Raw genomic sequence first — 9,768 nt, 5'->3', positions numbered from 1 at the left:
CAATCGATTAGAGTGTGCTTGCAACATAAGTTGAATGATGATGAATATGCCGAATCACTAGTTCAAAATTTATTGGGGTTAGACGAATTAAAGTTGGACATCTTAGATAGATTGCAAGTTCAAAACAAAGAATGGCTAAGTTTTATAATAAAAAATTCATAGCCAAATCGTTCAGCCTAGGTGAACTAGTTTGGAAGACGATACTCCCTTTGGATAGCAAGGATCTAAAGTACAGGAAGTGGTCGTCCAATTGGGAAGGACCATACAAAATAAACAGTGTGTTGCCCAATGGAGCGTATCACTTGGAAGATTTAGATGGCACCAAGCAAGTGAGATTCATTAACGGCAAATATTTGAAAAAATATGTTCCTTCTTTATGGGAATGTGAACAGATAAGAGCATAATCAAAATATGTTGAACGATTAAAGGATAACAAGGTCAGAGCGAAATACGTTCAAATGAAGTCCTTTATTATCAAACGTTCATTACAAAAATGCAAAAATACAAATAATGGATGCTCTACAAAATACAATTAAAAGTAAGCTAATCTCCCGATTGATCGCTGAGTAAGAGGGTGGATTAGCCTCACACCGCCTTCCTAAATGCATCGCTGCAATGGTGGGATCGCCGAGTAAGAGGGTGGACTGGCCTCACCACCTTCCTAAATGCATCGCTGCAATGGTGGGATCGCCGAGTAAGAGGGTGGACTGGCCTCACCACCTTCCTAAATGCATCGCTGCAGTGGCAGGCAAAGAGGCTGAGAAGCACTCTCAGCAAGCAATATGGCCCGCAAGCATCCCAAAAATTGCCTTCTATCATCGACTCCTTGTAAAGGGCAAAGAGACGATGGGAAGAACTTCGATGGTAAAAACTTTGCTGCTGGCCAAAAAATATTTTCTATACCTCCCACACCAAAGGTGACATCAAGGCAAATAGTAAAATGGACGGACTAAACAATCTATTTTTATAGAAAGGCGAAGGTTTCGGATCGGATTGATTGTCAGAGTGCCAAACAATGGCAGCAAATTGGTTTCGAAGAAGAAAATGAAGATGAAGATGGAAGATGGAAAATGCGAAGCATCCATGCATTTATAAGGGGGTGGAGATGAAGAGACAGAATATGAACAGCCACATTTCTGCCTAGTAAATGGAATTAAATAGCCCAAAGTCTTAGGAAAAGTGGTGGAAATATCAAAAGCAAATGGGCAAGATTTTTAGCACGAATCAGTTAAATGCTTGAAGAATTGACAACTAAAAAAAAAATAAACGTCAAATAAATGCACAAGAAGTTAATATTCATTAATGATGAACAAAGTTACAAAGGGAAAATCAAATTACAAAAGAAAAAGGCATCATATGTCTTAATTACAGTCCACTCCATACTGAACGAATTCGTTCCCTAAGTTTTTCCCAATCCTCATTCTGCTGAGAGGAAGTGATGTTCAATTTGGCCACGACGTCATCATCAACTTCCAACTTCTTGTACTACTCAACCAAGGACTTAGTTCGCTCAATTCCCTTGGAGGCGTTGCACTTTTTAGCAGCCATTCTCGCCCTGCAGTCGTCCATTTTGGCTTGAAGTTCCTTCATCTGAGCAGCCAAATTAACTATCAAAGAGTCTTCAACCATGACTTCGGAAGAGATTTCTTCAACTTGTCCTCAGCCTTGTTGATCTCCATACGCAAAGACTCTTTCTCAGATACGGCTCGAAGATATTGAGTACTTTTGGCCTTTAGTTCAGCATTCTTGGCCAGCAAAGAAAGGACCTTGGAGTGGATAACCTTCAACGTCGCTTTAAAATCGGCAGAAAGATTGAGCGACGGAAGCGTCAGTGCTTGCTCCAACTTCGCATTCAGATGCTCAAGTTTATCCTTGTGTCTGGCAGCACTAGCCCTTTCGATGTCCATATCCATGAAGGACACGTACTCAAATATCGACTCCTTGAGGAACTTCAAATTTTCCTCTGAAGAAGCAGCAGGACGATCAGATGGAGTAGGGCGAGACGTCTAGACTTGCCCCCAGGAAGCGAACAAGTCTTGGATAGAACGCACAATCTTGTCAGCATCCTGCAAAGAAAATTGTCAATATTAAAGATTCTCACTGCAACGAACAAGATAGAAATAAGAGTGAAGCAAAGATTACCTCATCAACAATCGTGGAAGATGGCATGTCCCCAGCCAAGTCTGCCACCAACGACTCCTCCATTCATGAGGACTTCCCCTTGTCTGAGCGAGAAGATGTTGCCACAACGGACGGACTCATAGGAGTATCTACAAAACTCAAGAGCAACAAATCAGAAACCAACAGCACAAGCAAAGGTAAGACATCAAAAGACTGAATTACCTTCTGCTTCGATGTTTGGGGGGTTGACGCCCTGGGAAGAAGGTCGTTCATCCATGGGTTGTGATGAGGACTCTGGGACTGAAGATGTCTCTTTAAGCGTAGCCCCCTCATCAACCGGTTTGGATGAAGCAGCCTCAGCGGAGGATGATGGAGCAGGAGTTGTCGATGCCAAAGCTATTGAAGGAGAGGCTGAGCTTTTCTGAGAAGTCCAAAAGATCATCAGCACACAGAAAAGTTTCAAGTATGGAAAAGTATGCTTGTGAGTAAACTAATTTAATTACCTTTCTCCTGACGATAAGAGGGGCATCATCATCATCATCAACATCATCCTCCAGAATGGGAGATGCTGAGGCTGGCCATTTGCGGCTTAGGACACTCTTAGCTATAGTAGGCTTGGCAGGGAGAGAAGAAGATGGACGAGCAGACTGTTTAGTACGACGAGAAGGAGAAGGACTCCGAACAGACAAAGGAGTGACTAAAACAGGAGGAGGGGAAGAAATGCTCGGCTGGTCTAGTGAATGAAAGGCACGATTGGCGTCAGTCGCAAATAATCTGCGCTTCACTGACGGCCAGAGCTGTTCAAAAAGAGGGTGAATGGCGTGGTTAGAATTGAAGGGGGCTAATGAAAAATGGCTGGTTAAAAGAAGATTGCGAGCATTTATAGCCTCTGCCTCCGCCTTATTAATAGTATGAAAACGGTCAATTAAGTTTCTTGAATAGCAAGGAGGAACAGGCCAAGTTTGGCCGAAACCAAGCTGGCGAGCAAAAAATTGGGGAGCATAAATTTCTACCCTTGCCTTGGCATTGGTCCCAGTTAAAATATCATGAAATAGCTCCCTCCCGGTTAAAAACTGGATCCAAATAAGCAGGGAGGTGCTCGTACTGTCTATAGTAAAGGGGGGATGTACATAGTTTGGAGTTAAAAAAGGAGGAAAAGGAAAAAAGGAAGAGATTGAATCCAAAGAATAAAAGAATGAAAAAATGTCTCTTCTGGACATATTTACAGGAGCCAAGGGCTCCATGGCTAGCCCATAACAGCTAGCAGAGGAGCGAGAAATTGATGGAGCACCAAGCAATGGAAAATAGGATCTCAACCACAGTTGAGTGAACCAAAGAGGTCCACTGCCAGTGGGAGATGCACCATTCTTCAATTGAGTTTGAAGAGAGGCCATGCCTCTATAAAGGGCAGCCAAAAAGAAAGAACATAAATTCAAAGGCCTGTCACGCGCCAATTCGTGCGCTATAGGTAAATAACTCAAGGAGGGCTTTATGCTTGGCACACACAAAACATATTTATAAAGCCAAACTAGAAGAAAGGCCACTCGCTCAGTATGGGAAGGCTCAGCGCTCGAATGATTGTGAAGGGTTTGCAGGCTTGAATAAGATTCGGTGTAGTTTTTACCAAACTTTGGAGCGCCACCAGAAACCAAGATACCAGGAAAAATGGTATCGCCCAAAGGTGGTAGATTCACCAGGGCCCCAACATCCCTTAAGGTAATAGACATGGGGCCAAGAGGGAAAATAAAGGTATTATACTCAGAAGACCAAAAACTCAAAGCAATCGAAAAGAGTGCTGAATCAAAAGTAGGGGGCCGAATAGAGATTTCTAACAAATCAGAATTCCTAGCGCTATCAAAAAGTGCCTTAGTAAGACCATGACCCACAAGGCGAGCATGCCACCTACGGAAAGCTACATCATATTTAGGCCAAATGCGAATACCTCTTTCGCGAAGTGGCCCTAGCGACAGAGAGTTTAGAAATGGAGGGCCTTGAGTGCAAGGAAACAGCTGACCCACCACCGCCTGTTCAACTGCCTCTGCATTGTTGAAGAAAGGACCCAAGTAGAACTCATTACGTTCGACATCGGCGGGCGCGAGAAAACTCGGAGTTATGTATGGGCGACTCAGAAGTTTCTGAAAGTTATCAAAACTAAAAGAGTCGCCAGCTTGAGATTGTGAAGTAGCCATTTGAGAAGGAACGAAGTTTTTTAGGGTTACGTAGTAGGGAAGCAAAAGATGAACAGTAAATCGTGAGAGAGACGCAAAAATTTGAGGCGTGATTTAATGGTGCAGTGAAATGGCGTGTTTGGGGGTTATAAGGGTTTGCAAAACGGCGCACCTTCTCAAGTTATAAAAGAAAACAATGATTGAAATTCTTGAGAATTTCGAACGTTGCTGGAAACACAAAGTGAATATGGCAAAATTTAATAATTATTATTAATTCTGCCATATTGGGGGGTAATTGTTGACACATAAAAATTCAGCCCAAATCGAACGGCCCAAGGAGTGAAGCTCAATTGGAGGATCCCCAAATCAGATAGCCCAAAAAACGAAGCCCAATCAAACAAATCAAGATGAAGGCCCGAATAGGGAGGCCCAAGAACGCGGTAACGCCATCGCCCAAGTTTGCAAGTCGCCCAGAATCTGAGCGAATGGAGTGTCATATAGTCGTCCAGAGCTGTTACTCTATTCTCACCCAAATCTTTAAGTCGCTCAAGGTCTTAACAAACATAAAGCGTTGTGGTCATCAAGAAGTGCAGTTATCAAAGCAGTTATTAAAGCAACCTTATCACGTTTCACGATTCAAGGAATTCAATCGAAAGCGGTTGAACAACGAAGAGTAATGGCAGCAGTTAAAAAAGGCAGTTTTCATGACAAGTTGGCCATTACGAAGAAAGTGGGCAGTTATAAGACGATCAAGCAGTTTTTAGGCGGTTGATCACAAAGAGATCGTCCATGAAGTATAAAAGGGAGAAAAATATAGAGCAAAGGACCGAATCCAAAACTCTCGAACAGAGAACATGTAATTTTAATTTCCTTAGCTTAGACTTAAACTTTTTTCAGTAACTCGTGTACTTGCGCTCCTTGAAGGCACTTTGTTTTTAATTTCCAATTGTAAAGTCATCGCCAATAAAAGAACACCCCTTTTTAGGATTTTGTCTCAAGATGTTTGTCCCTTACACAATCGTCTGATCCTCTTTTAATTGTTAGCGACTAACCCGCGCGAAACAGTTTCAAACATCGCTAACAGGATCATCATGCAGAAAGCACCTGCACAGCAATGACTCGCCTACATCATCAGGTGTCATGGCCAGATTCCAGTTGCTAGAAGAGAATGTAATGCCAACGATCATGGTATTTTCAACTATGAAATTGTATCATAAATCCAACGGCGGTGAAGTTTAGAACCATATCTTTAATACATCAGTCCTTGATAGAAGAGACATTAAGAGTTCCTCCATAATTTTCACCAAAGGATGCCTGAAGAATTGAATCCACAAGAATAATAAGAACGAAATTAAAAAGAATTCATAGGGAGACCGTCGAGACAGCAAAATATCCTCCCCACCATGTAACGATGAAAAACCGGATAAAGAAGGATAAGGGAAGAGGGGAAAGAAGGAAGACATGGGGGTTGATGATATTGGCTAAGACAAAGAAACCTGGAGATGAGGAAGTATGCTGTCACAAACTAGTCCAAAAAGTTTTGACCTCTCATTTAACCTGAGAGAAAAATAAGTCTTATCAATCAACCGTATCTTTGTTTATAACAACATTAAACCTTGGCAAATAAGTGAATAACACAGTACAGCACATAATAAGTTTTCAAGAACACGTAAATGATACAACAATCTACCATTCTATAGTACTAGAAACATTAGGAAAATATAAGGTAGAGAAAACAATGTCAAATATTGTCATACTCAATCTGACTTGCATAACTCTGAGACACTTCCCCAAGCCAAAAGTGTTTTTTGTCTAACAAATGTAGTACACACTCAGATACGTGTCTGATGCAGGAAGCTCGCAAAATACCTCTGTCACTTTCTAATTTTGGATATGAGACAACTTCGGACATGCATGAGGACATTTCCAATGTCAATCTCACCTTAGACAATGAAAAATGGGCAAAATTTTGGTACGGCAAAAGGAGGGAAAAAAAATGAAAAGTAAGAAATGTAGGAATCGGTTCAAATAATTAACCAAAAATTGGAAAATGAAAAGGTGTGTAAAAGTAGAAAATGAAAAGGTGTGACTACATGTCAACTTCGACCAAATATTCGGACTTGATCCGATGGTCAAATTACAAAAGTAAATAGACCAACTTATTCTACTCGTCGACTAGATCGTCGTGGTATATTTGGAATCTCGAAACCAAATCCGGATGAATGAGAAATTACGAACCAAAGTTGGAAGAAATGAAGTGTTGTAACTTTTCGAAAGGATGTAAGTTTTGGCCAAGTGTTGCAACTTTTTCAAAGGATGCATGTTTTGGTCCACACTACTTCATTTGCATCCTTTCTATATCTATAAATAGAATCCTGTGGACATGATTTTGGGTACACCAATTGCATTGAGTATTCATTATCCTCTTGCAATTCTCTCCTTTCTAATTTCATAGCATTTTCATGCATTTCCTTGGTAGAGAAGGAATTCCGTTCGAGTTCGCTGGTCGAAGCCATTTGGAGTGCTCCTATGGCTTGACATGGTCGTTGTATCTTGAGAGATGATTGTCGAAAAATCGTTAGCACCGATGCGGAACAAATTCATCTTAAGGACTAAGTGTCAAACACTTGTCTCGACCAAAAATTCATCACTTGCATCTTTCTTCCTTCATTTTCTTATTTCTCTTAATTATGATTTGATTTCAGAAACTGATTAACATTATTTACATGTTTGTTCTGCGAGATTTGATTTAAAAGAATAACTTGCTTTCGTTCAAGAATCGAAAAAGATGAATCTATATTCATGCATTCGGATTCGGTAACTATTATTGTTTTACTTCTCAAATTCTATTTTGGTAAGTCGGAATTACATTTCGATTTCACGCAAATAAATGGTATGCTTTTATGAATATAATATGCACATAATCGGTATATTCCCCAACAAGAAATTCATTATCCAAGATTTGTATACCTTTGATAACCTTCGTCATTGCTTTGACACCTGCTTTTTTTAATTCCACCAAACATAATTTTTCCTTTTTTTTTTTTTATTGGCACTAAGAACTCTTTTTTGCCGACACTATTAACCTTCCCCTTGAATAAACAATTCAGCCATTCTTTTTTTTTCCTTCCTTCCTTTTTTTTTTTTTTTTCCTGACAAAATACCTAAAAAGGACACTGTTCTTTTGACTAGAAACACTAACATTAGCCTAGATTGAGATTTGGTTAGAGAAGTGAAGCAAGCTTCGACACCAATGGATATATCAAAGAATATAGAACACAAGAACATAAAGTAGGGCACGAGGGGAGAAGTGGAGAGAGGAAAAGAGACAGAAAAGAAAGAAGATCAAGAAGAGGAAATTTCAAAAACCTTATATTCAATTCAACCATATATTTTTCAATAAAATAATATTATACGCAAACTCAAAATTTTTCTGTATTTTTAAACCACACATTTTCCATCAATATATGGTTGAATTGAAGCTATTAGAGTTTTTGTGATTATATTTTTCACAATATTTTTATACCAAAAATTTGCAAATGAAAATGAAAATTTAACCTTATAAAAGTTTCTATACTTCTCAAATTATTTGAGATTGGATGGTCATGAAAATATGATGTCGAAATAAATAAAAATCTCTAAATAAACTAAGTTTGTCTACCATCATTTCTCGAAAAAATCTCATATCAGTGTTTAAAAACGAAAGAAGAATTCCGTCACACAAGTAAAAACACGGCTACTATTGGACGAAGAAATAAAAATTTAAAAATAAAACCAGAAATGTAGAGAAATATTGTAAGAGTACTATTTTTTTTTTTTTTTTTTTAGTAAAACAATTTAATACATTGGAAATCATAGCAGTGTACTGTTAGCAAGGGCTTGAGATTATTCTTTATATAATTTTTCTTTTCTGGAACAGATTATTCTTTATCAATTATTCGAAATTGAATGCCCCAAAACATATAATATTCCTCTTAATTAGGTATTATATTTTGCTTTGTAGTCCATCCAGAGCTGATCTACTGTCTTGCCCAGAAGATCAACAAAATAGTTGTTACAGTAACCATCTCTCATTTTCTTGTTAAGTTCTGCAACAAATCCACTTCTGAGACCCTCGCAATAATCCAAGGATCGTGCCGTCACATCGTAACCTTGATCCCACGTATCTCCTTCCCCGGGTTTCACCCAATGACTTGCTATATAACCAGCCTTTAGCCTCACATAATCAGCTATTCCTGTTAAAGTTGTGAAATTTAACTATCCAATCATCAATATGATGTTAAAGTAAGAATTCAACTAGATAAACGCTATCTAAATACTGAAAGTTTAAATTTTTAGATGAAGTGATTCGAGAACACCTTCTATAAGACCTCCTGGAGCTTGACCATTTCCATTCCATTACCAGACGTGAGTCATTTCATGATACAAAACTCCGGTGAACCCCGTTTTCACATCCCCAGAGTCACTCTGTATGTATCTTGCACTGACGTGAATCTCATCTTTGCTGGTGTACGCAATTCCGTCCATATCATCGATGAATAAACTCACCTTCTGGACATTTTTCCTGTCGGCCGGAGTCGTGTCTTGTTGGAAGATTTTCCATATGAAATTCGTAGCTGCATCCAGCGTTTGGATGCTGTATTGTTCCCCAATCTCATTAGTGAATCTAACACCTCCAGGAGTGTTTGCTGCAGTGTTTGTAAATGTATAGTCCACTGCATGGATTCCTTGAATGGCTGCTAGAATTACCAAGGAAGAGAAACACAGACACAGTATAATTGAGTTAGCCATGTTATGGTTTTATGGGCTTTGTGCTGCAGTTAGATCTACTATGATTCATATATATATGAATGGGCATGTTAATGTTGAAATGGCGTGGTGTGAACGAAGAAATTCATGTCTTCGTTCCTTTCATGAGAAGGAAAGAAAAGTAAACAATGACAAATTTGTAATTACTCTTCTTCGTTTTCCGCCAATTTAGCCCGTGTTTGATGGGATTAATATCAGATTTTTAATAGATCTTAATAAAAATTGATGAAATATAAAGTTTAAAAGTTGTAAGATCCATAAATATATGTGTTTAAAACTATTTGTTGGCTTTAATTTAAACTAAAATTTAAAATTTAATCACTATCAAACAAAAACTTAATTTTTCCTCATATATATTTTCACGAGGTTGCATATTTCGTTCTAAATTTGTATTTTATTTTAGTATGAATAAAATATGCCACCCTCGTCTCGTGGAAGTTTAACCTTCCCACCCCAACCACCTGACTTAGCTTATCTCCCGCTCATTGAAAGGGAGGTTAGTTGTTTAAAAAAAAAAAAAAAACACTGAATTTGAATCCGAAATCCCCCATATTGCAAACCAAAACCAAGTAGGGTTCTTATTGTTGACGGTAATGACAGATCCATAATTCAGGTGAGCACAAACAACCCCCAAGCGATCATCGAGTAGAAGGGAAAAAATCAATGGAAT

At 38.9% G+C, this 9,768-nt stretch overlaps 1 pseudogene; it reads right to left on the bottom strand.

Annotated features, from left to right (window-relative positions):
* Positions 1–8,133: 8,133 nt before the first annotated feature.
* LOC111411988 lies at positions 8,134–9,174 on the bottom strand (annotated as a pseudogene).
* Positions 9,175–9,768: the final 594 nt, after the last annotated feature.

This window comes from Olea europaea, chromosome 16 (assembly GCF_002742605.1).
Source record: "Olea europaea var. sylvestris chromosome 16, O_europaea_v1, whole genome shotgun sequence".
NCBI classification, from domain to species: domain Eukaryota; kingdom Viridiplantae; phylum Streptophyta; class Magnoliopsida; order Lamiales; family Oleaceae; genus Olea; species Olea europaea.
Note: the sequence above shows the minus strand (reverse complement) of the source record. Positions and strands in the feature narration are given on the sequence as shown.